At 39.6% G+C, this 13,882-nt stretch overlaps 1 protein-coding gene and 1 pseudogene across 12 annotated transcripts in view; one reads left to right on the plus strand and one right to left on the minus strand.

Moving 5' to 3' along the window:
- TAF1 (TATA-box binding protein associated factor 1) overlaps positions 1-13,882 on the plus strand; it is a 96,366-nt gene that overhangs the window by 62,679 nt on the left and 19,805 nt on the right. The window lies entirely within an intron of this gene.
- LOC129476616 (uncharacterized) lies at positions 11,602-11,728 on the minus strand (annotated as a pseudogene).

The following is a 13,882-nucleotide window of genomic DNA, read 5'->3' on the forward strand; positions in this document are numbered from 1 at the left end:
CCCAGCTACTGGGGAGGCTGAGGCAGGAGAATGGTGTGAACCTGGGAAGCGGAGCTTGCAGTGAGCCGAGATTGTGTCACTGCACTCCAGCCTGGGCGACAGAGCAAGACTCCGTCTCAAAAAAAAAGCAGAAGGAAGCAGGGAACTCTCCTAAGAGGAAGTGAGTTTTGAACTGAGTTTTGAAGCATGATGATAATAATGACTACTTATTGAGCACCTACTGTGCCAAGGAAATAGTCAAGTGGAAAATGGTGGGGGAGAGAAGTTCCTGGCAGATAGCACAAATGCAAAAGTAGATGAAGGCGCCTTGGATAGGGAAGTGCCGGTAGTTAAATATGACTAGGATGCATAGTGGAATTACGTTTGGTAGTGAGATACGAGATTTTAAAGGTAGAGGGGTCAAATCATGAAAGGCCTAGTATGTTACACCAAACCTTTAGAAGGAGAAAGGGACATATCAGGTACTAGTACCTGAATGTATCATTCTGAAACCTATCTGAAGAATGGATTGGAGGAGAATAAGATAGAGACCAGTAAAGAAACTATTGACAGCATTCCCAGTTAAAAATACTGACGGCCTGAACTAAGGTCAGTATCAATAAGAGTAAAAAAATGAAGATGGGGTATAGAGACACTTAGGAGGTAGAATTGATATTTCATAAATGGTTAGAAGTTGGGGGCACGGGTAAAGGATGGAGATTTTAAGATGGTATCAAGCACTCATGCTCTTGGTGGAAACATAAATTAGTACAAACATTTTAGAGGACTATAAATGTTCATTTCCCTTGGCTAAGCAACTTCACTTCTAGGGACTACTCCACACAAGTTTATAAAGGTACATGTACAAATGTTCTTTGCAGCATTGCTTGTAATTGCAAAAACATGGAACATTCTAAATATCCCACAATAGGAAATTGTTTAAAAAATGGCACATCTAGGCCGGGCATGGTGGTTCACGCCTGTAATCCCAGCACTTTGGGAGGCTGAGGTGGGCGGATCACGAGGTCTGGAGATTGAGATCATCCTAGCTAACACAGGTGAAGAAACCCCGTCTCTACTAAAAATATAAAAAATTAGCCGGGCGTGGTGGCGGGCGCCTGTAGTCCCAGCTACTCTGGAGGCTGAGGCAGGAGAATGGCGGGAGGAACCCGAGGTGGAGCTTGCCGTGAGCCGAGATCGCGCTACTGCACTCCAGCCTGGGCGACAGAGCGAGACTCTGTCTCACAAAAAAAAAAAAAGACACATCTATATGATGAAATACTGCTAAGCTATCAAAATGGTAGACTTAGCTAATAAATTAGGTGTATTTGTATATGCTCATATGAAAAGATACTCAAGTTGCATTATTGAGAACCATGTTACTCAACAGTATATTTAGAAAGGGGGGTCACAAATTTGGATTCTATGGACAAGTAATATAAATAAGTCAAATGGGCTATGTTGTGGGGGCCAATGAACTGGAGAGCAGGTATCCCATCTAGGTGTCAGTCACTATTTAGCTCAGTTGTTGCCATGGAATTGAATTACCAAAGGGAGAGACGGAGAATGGTTTTTACTTTATACTTGTTTGTACTTAGGTATTTGAATTTTTTAGTGAGCACATAATACTTTTGCAATTAAGAGAAATTTCCATTTTTGGAAGGATGAATAAATCAAATGACCTCCAAAATTCTGACGTGGGCAACAGGTGGTGCCATTGACTAATATGGGAAATACAGGAAGAGTAGTTTGGAGAAAAGATAGCAGAGTTCAACTTGCTATGTTGTATTGGGGTAGGACATCTAAGTGAAGACTTTTAATAGGTAGTTAGCTGTATACAGGTGCAAAGCTCAGAACATTTTTTTTTTTTTTGAGACACAGTCTTGCTCTATCACCCACGCTGGAGTGCAGTGGTGCGATCTCGGCCCATGGCAACCTTCGCCTCCCAGGTTCAAGTGATTTGCCTGCCTCAGCCTCTCAAGTAGCTGGGATTACAGGCACATGTCACCACACCCAGCTAATTTTTGTATTTTTAGTAGAGACCGGGTTTCACCATGTTGGCCAGGCTGGTCTCAAACTCCTGACCTCAAATGCTCCACCTCCCTCGGCCTCCCAAAGTGCTGGGATTATAGGCGTGAGCTTTTCCACCTGGCCTCAGAAGAGAATTTATACTATAAATGTGGTTACTTTTCAGATTATCAGCATATAAAAATATAAGTAGATGAGCTCAAATAGGGAGTAGGGTACATTCCTTGAACCCTCTGATGTTGTATGTAAAATATGATTGTATATTTTACTGAGTAGAAAGACCATAGATTTTATCAGATTATCAAAGTGTGTGACCCCAAAAAACGTAAGAGTCACCGTTTAGAGGATGTGTGATAAGAATAGACCTGACAAATTCCAGTATTTAAGATAACAGGTGAGGCCCGGCATGGTGGCTCACGCCTGTGATCCCAGCACTTTGGGAGGCCGAGGCGGGTGGATCATGAGGTCAAGAGATCAAGACCATCCTGGCCAACATAGTGAAACCCTGTCTCTATTAAAAATACAAAAAATTAGTTGGGCATGGTGGCATGCGCCGGTAATCCCAGCTACTCCGGAGGCTGAGGCAGGAGAATCACTTGAACCCGGGAGGCAGAGGTTGCAGTGAGCCGAGATTGCACCGCTGCACTCCAGCCTGGCGACAGAGTGAGACTCCGTCTCAAAAAAAAAAAGAATATGAAGGAGTGGCCAGAATGAAAGAAGAAAAACTAGGAGAGAATAATATACTGCAAACCAAGAGAAGAGGATTTCAAAGAGGGAAAATTACCAACGGGTCAGGTGTTACAGAGAAGACCAAAGAGGATGGTTATTAGAAGAGTTATTTCATTGAAGTGGTAGAATAAAAAGCCAGACTGTAAGGGTTATGAATGAATGGGAAGCAAGAAAGTAGAGATTGAGAGTTGCCTGTGAAGGGAGGAAGGAAGTAGACAATATGTTGAGGGGATGAAGGCAGTTGGACAGAGGAGACCTTTTTATAGGTCAAAGAGAAGAAAATTAAGGATATGAAATGCCTATGGAGGTGGGAAGATAGACATTGAGAAAGTTTCTGCCTAAGTAACATCTTATTTCTCTGTAAAGTAGGAAACCATATTTTTTGCTGAGATTAAAGTGGGAGAAGGAATTTGAAGAAAAATATCAATAAGCGAATTATTCTTGTGGGAAATTGGAAAAGGAGCTGATTAGGGACATTTCAGAAGAACGCTGTTGAGCAGCTTTTGAAGGTCCAGCTGAAGATGGAGACTTTTTTTTTGGCAGTATCAATTGGCACAGTTCTGTAATTTTTGTCGGTGCTCATCAAATCAAGTTAGGAAACTGAGAAGGCAGATGATAAAATTGATTCAGGATTGAGATTTTGTTTTGTGGATGTGCTGGAAAGATTGGGAATTGAGGGTATTAGCAAAAAAAAAATTATTGAAGTTCGGGCATCTCAAACCTTGTCACTCTTTAGTGATGCTTTATTGCAGAGGATTGTAACTATATAGTCTCCAGTTTGGGGGAATATCTCAGAGCAACTCCACAAAAGCTTGAAATTTCTTTGGCAATTTGTGTTTTATCTTAAAAATTTATGCAAATTTTCCGTTAGGCTTATCTGTACTTTAACTTGCTTCAAATTTCTTACCAAATTATTTTATATCCCCTCTCCAGTCTTCAAGTAAAATTGCTGATTCAGGAAGTTATACAACAATGATCCCATAGCTTATTTTGGTATATTCTTCTGCATTACCTTAGTTTTTAAAACATGGGGCTGATTATGCATTAAGGTAATGCCAGGAGAGGCTTAATATGTTGAGAGAGAGAAATTAATGGGCCTGGCAGTTTTCTTGGAGTAAGAGAAAGAGAATGAAAAAACTGGACAGATACAAGGCTGTGATAAGAAAGTAGAATATTTGGAGTTGAAAGTTCCAGAGGTGAAGCAGTTTTCAGTAGATAGCATACGGGGTATAGCCATGGATGTGTTTGGCTGGAGCAAAGGTACAAACTATTGGTACAAAGATTTGCAGGGATTTGGATAGGTTGTACATGTGAACAATAAAGTAATTCACTATGATGGGAGAGATTTGGAGCTGAGAGAATGATTGTGCCAGGTACATAAGTCTTTGTGACTGAGAATCAGTTAACAATGGTGACTAAAGGTGAAGAACACAGATTTCAAACTCAAATGTCCTGCAGGGGCCAGGCAAGTAATGTAAATGACTAAGGTGGGCTAGGTGGGATTGTGCTAAACTAGAAGAGTGCATATTCCATCTAAAGCAGCATGTCCTCCTTCTGATTGTTGTCCTAAGGAAATGAGTATCCAGTGTTGCTAGATAACTTAATTTTTCAAGAGAAGCTGAAAACCTGGACTTTTTATGTGACATTTCTCAAATTTTTACGTATTTGCTAATAGTTTAAATTTTTTTTTACTCTGTTGGCCAAATAAAAACATCTATCTGCAGGCCAAATCTGGCTCCACGTCTTCAACCTCTGGCATAGTAAAAAAAAGGCCTTAGAGTAGGAGAGATTTTTTTTTCTCCCCAAGAAGAAGTAAATAATGTCTGGGTAGTAGCAGTGGACAGCCTAGAAGGCTGACTTTCCCCCCTCCTTAACCAGTGGATGAGAGAATAGGAAACTTCTGAATAGGGCTATAAGGGTTAGTGGCGCCATGTGATATGAAATGGTGACATCTAGAAAGACAACATAAAGACATTGAGGAGTGAAAGGCACATGAAATATTTCCTACTGTCAGGTGATATACACGAAATAATATTTCTGTTTTAAAACGTTGTTGCTTCAGCCAAATATGATCCTGCCTCTGTTTTTAATTAATAGTAACAAAGTCCAGGCTGGGTGCAGCGGCTCACTCCTGTAATCCTAATGCTTTGGGAGGCCAAGGCAGGAGGATCTCTTGAAGCCAGAAGTTCAAGATCAGCCCTGGCAAGAGACCCTGTCTCTAAAAAAATTTTAAAAATTAGCTGGGCATGGTGGTGTGTGCCTGTTGTGGAGCCCAGGAGTTCAAGGCTGCACTGATGATTGTGCCACTGCACTCCAGCTTGGTTGACAGAGACCCTGTCTCAAAAAACAAAAAATAAAAATAGTAACAAAGTCCATGTGGACTTTATTCTCTACTTTAAAATTTTTATTTCGTAAAATTTTATTGTTAGTATTAAAGTTAATCTAAATTAGTAGAATGGTATCTCTAGTTAACATTATTTTGACTCTTTATATTCAGATCCTTCACGCAAACTGTATATGAGCATATTTCTATAACATTTTACACTGACTTCATTGGCTTACCCTTTATTAGTCACATATTTAGCCCGTGAACTATATTGTATATAGCCAGAATACTTAGCACTAAGATTAGGGTCATTAGGCAAAAACCAGAAGATAAGTAACACTCCATATAAAACACATCTGGACATAAGCAGCACGTATCAGAGGAATTAGTCTTGTCCTTAAGTGATGACAGTGGACTGTACGCTAATTATAGAGTTAAGCCATTGTACCTTCCAGCTGCCACGCAAGTACTAGATCAGTCTCAGAACCTCTGTTCATGTTTAAATAGCATTTGAAAAGAACATTAATAATCAGGGAAGTCCACAACTTTAAGTGGTTGGAGTTATTTGCACCAGTCCCAAAAGGACCACAACAGTTAAAGGAGAGAGTCATACAGATAAGTCCCTTCTGAAAAATACAACCCAAACTTTTTGCCAGACTTAACAAAATTGGCAGAGGCCTTACTACTTAATGTTTAGTTAAATTTGAAATGAGCTGCATAATCTGTGGCTGTATCACCCTAAATGTGCCTGATCTCATCTGAAATGAGCTACATAGTCTGAACCAATAGGTGATGCTGAGCTAGTCATGATGAGATTCCTCTTTCCCAAAGATTTCATAGCAAGTTTCTCCTCTAGTGCTCTTAAAACTAAAATCAACTCCAGTAAGAAGCCATCTTTGGGATGGACATAGGTAGAACATGTGTCATGAAACCTGAGAGCCCGAAGTTTTAGAATGCTCAGTTGGACCCCACAATCTAGATGTAAATTTACAAAGAAAAACTGAGAAATATCCCCTTGTCCCCAACTTTTGAGTATCTCCCAACCTTTTGTGGGCTCTGATAGTTGTTCAGGTTATAGGACCTTTGCCTGACATTCTGGAGTCTCATCCTGTACTGTGCAGCTTAGTAGTTATTCAGCCAAAGACTAAAGGGAGCCCTTGCAGATAGTGTTATTTTTCTGTGGAGCACCCTCTTCTCCAGTTGTGCCTTGCAATTTCCAGCTGTCTTAACCTCCTCAGACTCCAATTATGTCTCCACAGGTCAGGAAGACTGCTATAATTGGCTTGTCTTCAGCAGAAAGCCAGGGACAATTGTAGGGCTCACTTCATTTCCCTTTCCTTCTCACAAGGATCACACAATCTTACACTATTAGTTGCTCAGTGTCTGAAAACAGTTGTTTCGTTTGTTTTTTTTTTCTAGTTTTCTGGTTATAGTAGGAGGACTAATCCAATAGCATTTATTCTATCATGCCCAGAAAGTCTTTTAATGTTTAGTTTTATGGTATTTCTGACATACAGAAACTTCATATGCATACATTTGTATTTATCAGTCTTTTCCTGTATGATTCTTATCTTTGGTATTATAACTGTTCAAAAGATCTTCCCTACCCCCAAGATAGCAAACCATATTTTCTTTTAATACATACAGTATTTTAAGTATTTAAATGTTTATCTACTTTTTAGAATAAAATCTTAAGTAGAAGGTAAATATTTAACTTTCTTTCCCAAATGACTAGCCAAAGTGCCCAAGTCCCATATATGGAACAGTCTAACCTTTTCTACTAATTGAAATGCTACCTCTTTTTTTTTTTTTTTTTGAAACAAGGTCTTGTTCTGTTTCCCAGGCTGGAGTGCAGTAGCGTGATCATGGATCATTGCAGCCTCCACCTCCTGGGCTCAAGCTATCCTCCCACCTCAGCCTCCCAAGTAGCTGAGACTGTAGGCACACATCACCAAGCCCAGCTAATTTTTTTTTTTTTTTTTTTTTTTTTGAGACAGAGTCTCGCTCTGTCACCCAGGCTGGAGTGCAGTGGCACGATCTCGGCTCACTGCAAGCTCCACCTCCCAGTTTCATGCCATTCTCCTGCCTCAGCCTCCCGAGTAGCTGGGACTACAGGCGCCTGCCACCACGCCCGGCTAATTGTTTGTATTTTTAGTGGAGACGGGGTTTCACCATGTTAGGCAGGATGGTCTCTATCACCTGCCTTGGCCTCCCAAAGTGCTTACAGGCATGAGCCACCATGCCTGGCCTAATTTTTGTGTTTTTTGTAGAGATGGGGTTTCACCATGTTGCCCAGGCTGGTTTCGGACTCCTGGGCTCAAATGGTCCACCTGCCTCAGCCTCCTTAAGTGCTGGGATTACAGGCATAAGCCAATGCACCTGGCCAAAATGCTACCTTTATAATATACTAAATTCTTACATATTCTTGAACCTATTTGAGAGCTTTCTATTCTGCTTCATTGATCTATTTGTCTAGTCTGGTGCTATTATCACCAGATAATATAATTGTTTTATCACAAAGGCTTTAAAATTTTAAATTCCTTGGCTGTGCCTGCCTAATTATCCTAAATAAACTCTAAGGTCATTTTCGTTAGATTCTGCCTTGTCCTCGAATAAATAAACATGATTGAGACCTTATTTAATTTGTAGATTAATTTGGAGAAACTGTATATCTTTATAATTCTCCATTTTTCCACCTGGGAGCTAATGTTTCTTCATTTATTCACATTTTCTTTTATGTCCCCCAATAATGGCTTCTAGTTTTCTTCATATAGTTTCTAGTCATGTTTTGTTTAATTTATTTAATTTTATAGTTTTTGTTCCTTTTGAATTTCTCATTGTCGAGTTTATTCCTAGGTAATTTAAAAGTTTTTATTTTATTTATTTTTCATTGTCGATATTCAATATAAAACTTAAAAGCTTTGCTGCCATTGTGCTTGTGCTCTTTTTTTCCTAACTGGTTATTAAGTCTAAAGGTTTCAATTTGAAGAATATGAATAGATGATTCAGTATTGTTCATAGGTTTATAATGCTTAAAGTGTTTCCGTAATACTAGTTTCTAAGTCTTTGTTACAAGGGTACTACTCTGTAAGTTTGGCCACTCATAAATAATAAGGGTCTTTTTTTTCCATCAGTGATTGGGACCCAAGGTATAAGTATTTCTGACCAGGCTTGGTGGCTCACAACAGTAATTCCAGCACTTTGGGAGGCCGAGGCGGGTGGATCACTTGAGGCCAGGAGTTCAAGACCAGCCTGGCCAACATGGTGAAACCCCATCTCTACTAAAAATACAAAAATTAGCCAGGACTGGTGGCACGCACCTGGAGCTGAGATCATGCCACTGTACCCCAGCCTGGGCGACAGAATGAGACTCTGTCTCCAAAAAAAGAAAAAGAAAAAGAAAAAAGAAATATGAAAGTTAAGTCCTTCATGTCATTGAAGAGAAGAAAAACTTCCCCCAATCCTGCTTAAGTCTCTTGCTGCCATCTTGTCTCTTTCTCTTTCCATACAGACTTTTTTATTATGGTAAAATATACATAATATAAAAATTTGTCATTTTAACTATTTTTTTTTTTTTTTTTTTTGAGACGGAGTCTCATTCTGTTTCCTAGGCTGGAGTGCAGTGGCGCGATCTTGGTTCACTGCAACCTCCGCTTCCTGGGTTCAAGCGTTTCTCCTGCCTCAGCCTCCAGAGTAGCTGGGATTACAGGCGTGCACTACCACGCCCGGCTAATTTTTGTATTTTTGGTAGAGACGGGGTTTCACCATGTTGGCCAGGTTGGTCTCAAACTCCTGACCTCAGGTGATCCACCTCCCCTCAGCCTTCCAAAGTGCTGGGATTACAGGTATGAGTCACCGTGCCCAGCCGTCATTTTAACTATTTTTAAGTGTACAAATCAGTGGCATTAAGTTCAATCACAGTGTAGTGCAACCATTACCACTGGGTATTTCGAGAACTTTTTTATTATTCCAAACAGAAACTCTATACCCCTTACATGGTAACTCCCCTTCTTCCCAGCTCCTGGTAACCTCTATTCTAGTTTCTATCTCTATGAAATTGCCTATTCTAGGTATGTCATATAAGTAAATCATACATTATATACAATATTCTTTTGTGTCTGGTTTGTTTTACTTACCATATTTTCAAGGTTCATCCTTGTTGTAGCATGTATCAGAGTTTCATTCTTTTTTATGACAGCCAGACTTCTTTTATGAATATGTAATGTCTTGCATTATTTTCTTTGTCTTCCAGTAATGCCTCGCTTAGCTTTAAGCTGGCTTCCACCCTGTCCAGTCTACCAAGTAAACAGGATCACATAATTGTCAGATATAGTAGGCACTTCTGTCCTTATCTTGACCTCACCCTAGTATTTGACATCATTGACCATTCTTTCCTCACAACTGTATTGTGATTGGCTTCCATGACAATTTTTTTTTTTTTTGAGACGGAGTCTCACTCTGTCGCCCTGGCTGGAGTGCAGTGGCGCGATCACAGCTCACTGCAAGCTCCGCCTCCCGGGTTCATGCCATTCTCCTGCCTTAGCCTCTCAAGTAGCTGGGACTACAGGCGCCCGCTACCACACCCGGCTAATTTTTTTTGTATTTTGTAGTAGAGACGGGGTTTCACCTTGTTAGCCAGGATGGTCTCGATCTCCTGACCTCGTGATCCGCCCGCCTCGGCCTCCCAAAGTGCTGGGATTACAGGCGTGAGCCACCACACCCAGCCTTCCATGACAATTTTTAGCTCTGGCTGGGGGAGGCTGAGGTGGGTGGATCACCTGAGGTCAGGAGTTCGAGACCAGCCTGGCCAACATAGTGAAACCCCGTCTTCACTAAAAATACAAAAAAATTAGCCAGGCGTGGTGGCACATGGCATGAGAATGCACTCAGCATTCTTGGGAGGCTGAGGCAGGAGAATCACTTGAACCTGGGAGGCAGAGGTTGCAGTGAGCCAAGATCATGACACTGCGCTTCAGCCTGGGTGACAGAGCAAGACTCCAAAAATAAGCCCTTATTTTCCTCCCACCTCTTAAACTATTCCTTTTTAATCTCCTTTGCTGAATGTTCTGCCCACTTCTGTAACTTCAGTTGTCACCTCTTTCCTGATGACTCTATTGTAGACAAAGCCACTTGCCAAACATTTCCTCTTGGATGTCTCAATGGAACTTAAAACATACCTCAAGCTGAATGTATTATTGTTTCCCCTATCCTTCTTATTCCAACTTTCTCCCTCTCTCCTTCTTTACTTGAATCACTCATTTACAATTTCCAATCTGGGTTTAATGGGGCATTAACATTACCCAGTAGCTACGTCTAGGAAACTCTGTTTTTTATTCTTTACTTTGAATAAGTTCCAACATCCAGTATGTCACTAAAGTTCATAATATATTTTGCCTAGTTGCCTGGTGAATGTCCCAGCCTTTATATTTCTCTCCTTCTAACCTATCATCTACATTCCTGTCAGGTAGACCTTTTAAAAAACAAAAAAGCAAAACGTCTTATAAAAAGATCAAATAATCTAGAAATATATATAATTAAAAGTTAAAGCCTCTGCCTGCCCTCCCACTCCTGTCTCCCATATTTTAATTTCCCCAGAGATAACAGCTTGATCTATAGTCTTAGGTACTTTTTTCTATGCTTAGACAAAACGTGTTTACTTATTACGCTGCTCTCAGCACACTGCCTGTAGGATAGCCCTGTTCCGCAAGAGCAGTCAAAAAGAAAATGACATGTAGGTTTTTCAAGTTTTTGTTTTATTCTGTAATTTGCTCTTTTTTGCTCATGAATAGATTCTGATCCTTTTTATTTTGAGATAATTATAGATTCAGGAAGTTGCAAGAAATAGTACAGAGTCCTGTGGGCTTCTCACTCAGCTTCCTTCAATGGCAATATCTTACATAGCTGTACTTCAATATCAAAACCAGGAAATTTATATTGGTACATTACTTTTAAATAAATTACAAAACTTAGTTTTCACCATTTAAAAAATCTATTCATTTGTGCATAAGTGTGTGCAATTTCGTGCCATATATATGTTCCTGTAACCACCACCACAATCAAGACTTAGAACTGTTACCATAAAGGAACTCCCTGTTCTTTGTATCTGCACCCCCCCCACACACACGCCCACCACCACACCCACCACTGTTCCTGTTCCACTTATCTGTTCTCCATCTCTATAGTTTTGACATTTGAGCATGTTATATAAATGGAATAGTATAATATGTAACTATTTGAGATTGACTTTTCTCGCAAAGCATAATTCCCTTGAGGTCCATCTAAATTGTTGTATCAGTAGTTCATTTTTTAAATTGTTGAGTGTTCCATTGTGTGGTTGTACCAGCGTTTGTTCAAACATTTACTCATTGAAGGACATTCAGATTTTCACTATCTTGCCATTATGAGTAAAGCTGCTGTGAGCAATCATAGACAGGGTTTTGGATGAGTTTAATTTTTCATTTCTCTGGGATAAATGCCCAAGAATAGAATGGTATATGTTTAGTTTTAGAAGAAACTGCACTATTTCATTTTTTTTTCCACATCAGATGTGGAAAAAAATGTACTGGCATTGTAATAAGGCTTGAGGGAGGCACATCTCACACATGAACATGAAAACCCAATGTCATCACACTTACGTCATCTTAAGCTTATGAACTACAGAAAGATTGTGCCACACTTTTGGAGTGTCTGTACCATTTTACATTCCCACCAGCAATGTATGTGATCCAGTTTCTCTGCAGCATTCACTATTACCACTTTTTAAAATTTTAGCTGTTCTTCTATTGTGATTTTACTTGACATTTTTCTTTTTTTAAATTAAAAACATTTTCTTGCTCTCGGTTTTAAAATTATTTCCTCAAATACATTGTGTTTTTCTAATGGCTAATGATGTTGGGCATCTTTTCATGTGCCATCTATGTCTCCTCCTCCTCCCTTCTTTCTCCCTTCTTCCTTCTTCCTTCTTCCTTCTTCTTTCTTCTTCCTTCTTCCTTCTTCTTTCCTCTTCTTCTTGTTATCTTTGCTCACTGCAACCTCTGCTTCCTGGGTTCAAGCAATTATTGTGCCTCAGCCTCCTGAGTAGCAGGGATTACAGGCATGCAACACCATGCCCGGCTAATTTTTGTATTTTTAATAGAGACAGGGTTTCATGATGTTGGCCAGGTTGGTCTTGAACTCCTGGCTTCAAGTGATCCTCCCACCTCAGCCTCCCAAAGCCATGGTGCCAAGCCCCATCTGTATATTTTCTTTGGTGAAGTGACTTCATTTCTTTGGCCCAGCTTTATTTTTTTATTTTTTATTTTTATTTTTTGGAATTCAGTGCAAATTTTGTTAGACTACAAAAACATATCATACACTTATTTTAGATATAGTTATATGAAGCCATAAAAGCTATGATTTTTGAAAAACAGCACAAGAAAATTTTTTAGTTTGTTATATAAGTAAATTGACTTTGTGTCTTAAGGATTCAATGATACAGTTTTTGAATTTTTTAAATTGACAGCTATTGTACATATTCTTGAGGGCACATAATTATATTTCCATACATATAATTTATAGTTATCGGATCAGGGTAATTAGCACATCCACCATCTCAAATGTTTATCATTTCTTTGTATTGAGAATGTGCAATATCCTTCTAGCTATTTGAAACTATATTGTATTATTAACTATAGTCATTCTACGGTGCTATAGAACACTAGAACTTACTTCTCCTATCTGGCTATAATTTTGTATCTTTTTTTTTTCTAGGGTACATGTGCACAACGTGCAGGTTTGTTACATATGTATACATGTGCCATGTTGGTGTGCTGCACCCATTAACTCATTATTTACATTAGGTATTTCTTCTAATGCTATCCCTCCCCTAGCCCCCCACCCCACGACAGGCCCCAGTATGTGATGTTCCCCACCTTGTGTCCAGGTGTTCTCATTGATCAATTCCCACCTATGAGTGAGAACATGTGGTGTTTGGTTTTCTGTCCTTGTGATAGTTTGCTCAGAATGATGGTTTCCAGCTTCATACATGTCCCTACAGAGGACATGAACTCATCCTTTTTTATGGCTGCATAGTATTCCATGGTGTATATGTGCCACATTTTCTTAATCCAGTCTATCATTGATGGACATTTGGGTTGGTTCCAAGTCTTTGCTATTGTGAATAGTGCCACAATAAACATACGTGTGCATATATCTTTATAGCAGCATGATTTATAATCCTTTGAGTATATACCCAGTAATGGGATGGCTGGGTCAAATGGTATTTCTAGTTCTAGATCCTTGAGGAATTGCCACACTGTCTTCCACAATGATTGAACTGGTTTACACTCCTACCAACAGTGTGAAAGTGTTCCTATTTCTCCACATCCTCTCCAGCACCTGTTGTTTCCTGACTTCTTAACGATTGCCATTCTAACTGGTGTGAGATAGTTCTCATTGTTTTGATTTGCATTTCTCTGATGGCCAGTGATGATGAGCATTTTTTCGTGTGTCTGTTGGCTGCATGAATTTCTTCTTTTGAAAGTGTCTGTTCATATCATTTGCCCACTTTTTGATGGGCAAAAAGTTGTTTGATTTTTTTCTTGTAAATTTAAGTTTTTTGTAGATTCTGGATATTAGCTCTTTGTCAGATGGGTAGATTGCAAAAATATTCTCCCATTCTGTAGGTTGCCTGTTCACTCTGATGGTAGTTTCTTTTGCTGTGCAGAAGCTCTTTAGTTTAATTAGATCCCATTTGTCAATTTTGGCTTTTGTTGCCATTGCTGTTGGTGTTTTAGTCGTGAAGTCCTTGCCCATGCCTATGTCCTGAATGGTATTGCCTAA

The sequence above is a fragment of the Symphalangus syndactylus genome, chromosome X (assembly GCF_028878055.3).
Source record: "Symphalangus syndactylus isolate Jambi chromosome X, NHGRI_mSymSyn1-v2.1_pri, whole genome shotgun sequence".
NCBI lineage: Eukaryota > Metazoa > Chordata > Mammalia > Primates > Hylobatidae > Symphalangus > Symphalangus syndactylus.